The following is a 3,418-nucleotide window of genomic DNA, read 5'->3' on the forward strand; positions in this document are numbered from 1 at the left end:
TGCCTCCTGGCTTGATTGTACTCAATTATCCCACCCTTAAATACCTCCCAGAATCTGGTTTACATCCTCTGCCTTGTGTCCTGTCCCTCATGTAATTCTTCAATACTAACCTGATGACAAACACATGGGCTTTGAGTTAGATCTTGTTCAAGTCTTGACCCCACCATTCTGTAATCAGAATTCCTTGGGACAATTATTTGGAGACTTGGTTTCTTCATCTGCAGAGTAAGGGTGATTTTACCTATTCTATCCCAGTTCAGAGTTTGACACATAGTAAATATTCAACAATTGTGAGGTCCCTTTCCTCTCAAATCTCACTGTTTACCTTGTACTTATTTCTACCTATTATTTATATGACCCATAACCCTAATGGTTTTTAAAGGTAGGATTTCAAGTATCAGTAGGAAGATATTTCAGGCACAGCAAGAGCTTTGTGTTGCAATTGAAATTATAGCCTACTGGTCCCCAGTAACTCTATCTTAGCTCGACCATAAGGGGTCTGTCCTAGGCATTCAGGGCAGTGATGAGATGAAAGAAACTAATGGATGCAATGGGAGGAGTGAACTGAAGAAACCCTTGATAGTCACTAGTGGGAAGCTGAAAAATAAACCCAGAGAAGACCTGGAAAGGGCAGACCACCAGATGTCTAGCTAGGAAGCAGAAATCCTGGCTGGAGTCTGTTTCAAACCACAAAATCTGAATTTGGGGAAGAAAGCATTAAAAACAATAAATTACCAAATTTAAGATTCAACTGCCTCAAACTGTAACAACTTAGGCACTTGTAAAAGAGAAATATTCCAGATGGCAAAGTGGAAGGATGAATTATAGAGAAGGAAGTGGCTAATATCCTGTGCAAGACTTTGAAGCAATACAAAGAGCTTTCCTTGAAGGAACAGGCTAGGGGAGCCTGGTGTTTCTAGGAAACAGAAATGGGGTGCCATTAGATTATGGTCAGCTGGCCCCACTGGCCAGTCCTGGGTGCTCAGGGCTCAGGGCTCAGGTTTGTTTCAAATTGCCTTCTGTCTTCTAGGAGATTCTGTAACAAATGGCCCTGGTGCCTTAGGAGGGCATCTGGAATGACCACTTAAAATGGATAGGACTTTGTACTGACATAGTCCATCTGGCCTCGCTACTTAATTCAGGATCCCATGGGCCTAAGTATGATTTCAACATCACTTTTCATCTTCTATCTCCTTTTATACAAGGTCACTCCAACCCTGGAACCAAGGAGATTGAATCTGAACAGGTAAACTGAAAACAGGTGAAGGACTCTGATTGCATCCTGGTCAAAGGGGCTTCTCAAAATGTAGTCCTCAGACTGCATAATCTGACTACATGATACCTCAGCACCACCTGGGAGATTATTAGAAATGCAGCACCCCAGTTGGTCTGTGGTGAGCCATAGACACTGACTGGCCTTTGTTCCACAGGATGGGGTTTGTTAAAAGTGTCAAGAATAAGGCTTATTTCAAGAGATACCAAATGAAATTTAGAAACAGATGAGAGGGTAAAATGATTACTATGCTTGGAAACACTTGGTAATTCAGGATAAAAATAAGTACAAAACATCTAAATAGAGGATGATAGTTCATGCATATCATTTGTCAGATTGCTTATGCCTGTAGAGAAGGAGATATGATAGTTTGTGTAGCTTTGCTCTTGAGCTCCCAAAGTGTGAAGGTTGGCCTGACAAATTATGTTGCAGCATATTGTACCAGCCTGCTGCTGGCCTGCAGTCTTCTTAACTCATTTGGTATGGACAAGACCTATGAAGGCCAAATGGAGGTGACTAGAGATGAATACAATGTGGAAAGCACTGATGGTCAACCTGGTACCTTCAGCTGCTATTTGGATACAGGGCTTGCCAGAACTATTACTAGAAATAAAGTTTATGGGGCCCTCAAGGGAGCTGTGGATGGAGGCTTGTCTGTCCTTCACAGTTCAAACAATTCCCTTGTATAGTTCAGAAAGCAAGGAATTCAATGTAGAAGTATACTGGAAGAACATCCTGGGTCAGAAAGTTGCAGATTATATGCACTACCTAGTGGGAAAAGATGAAGATTCTTACAAGAAACAATTCTCTCATTACATAAGGAACAACATAACTCCAGACATGATGGGGGTGTTTAAGAAAGCTCACACTGCTATATGAGAGAATCCAGTTTATAAGAAGAAGCCTAAGAAATAAGTTAAGAAGAAGAGGTGAAACCGTCCCCCCAAATGTCTCTTGTCCAGAAGAAAGATTAGGTAGTTCAGAAGGCAAGATTCCTTAGAGCTTAGGAGCAGGCTGCTGAGAGCTAATAAACCAAACCACAATTTTCTATGAAGATTTTTCAGATAAAGACAATAATAAACTTATTCACCAGGCAGCTAAAAAAAAGGGGGGAATGCAGCACCCCAAGTCTATCAAATCAAAACCTGCAATTTAACATGATCTGTGGGTGTTTAATACATATGCTAAGATTTAAGAAACACTATACTACTAGATTATATATGCAAAGGAGGAATATAGGCCCACAAAGATATTTGTATGCATAAGAAAGGACACAGTCCATGTCCAATCACTTCAATAATACTGCACCTCATGGAGTCTACAAGTTCCTAATATCACTGCCAAGGCATTTTTCTCAATACGACTAATAAAGGCCTTTTGGTCTGAAATTGGGTCCATAAGTAAAGGGGCATCCAGTCCTCAATCTCAGTCTCAGTTATTTTACTGTTTCTCCTCTTGTCATGCAGCAATCCATACCAACTGAAGGAAAGTCATAACATACAGGAAGCTGCATAAAACCCTCTACTGGTTTGCTATCACACTCACAATAGTTCAGATTCCTTATTGTGGTCTCACAGGGCCCTTCATTCTCTGGCACCTGAGTACTTTTCAGAGTTTATTTCTTGCCCTCTCTAATGCTGTTCCAGCCATTCTTGCCCTTTTCTTTTTGGAACACACCAAGTTCATTCCAAGCTCTGAACATTTCCAGTCATTCTTTCCTCTATGGGAATGCACTTTCTTCCCTTATGTCTTACCATGAGTCCTAATCATGTAGGTCTCAGCACACACACACAAAAATGCTTTCCTAGAAAGACCAACACTGCTACTCTATCTGAAAATCCTACCCCAACTATTCTAGCTGTATCAGATTATTCTGTGTGATTTTCTTCATTGAATTTAATGTTACCTGGTATTCTAGTGTTTATATTTACTGATTTACTTCTCCCCTGCCACATATAATAGAAACTTTAGAAAAGGAGATTCCTCTTCCTGACTGCTGTATCCCCAGTGCTTAGAACAATGCCTGACAAAGTATTTTTTCAATGAATGTTTCCTAAATGTGAGTGAATGATAGCAGTAAGGTGAAACTACTGGCTTCTCAGTTATCTGTGCATTCCTACTTTCTGTGCTCTAATCACCCCAATT

The 3,418-nt window shown here is 40.6% G+C and overlaps 1 pseudogene; it reads left to right on the forward strand.

Moving 5' to 3' along the window:
* The first annotated feature begins 1,425 nt into the window (after positions 1 to 1,425).
* On the forward strand, positions 1,426 to 2,380 carry LOC131507819 (large ribosomal subunit protein uL18-like; annotated as a pseudogene).
* The last annotated feature ends 1,038 nt before the right edge of the window (positions 2,381 to 3,418 follow it).

Source organism: Neofelis nebulosa, chromosome 1 (assembly GCF_028018385.1).
Source record: "Neofelis nebulosa isolate mNeoNeb1 chromosome 1, mNeoNeb1.pri, whole genome shotgun sequence".
Lineage (NCBI taxonomy): Eukaryota > Metazoa > Chordata > Mammalia > Carnivora > Felidae > Neofelis > Neofelis nebulosa.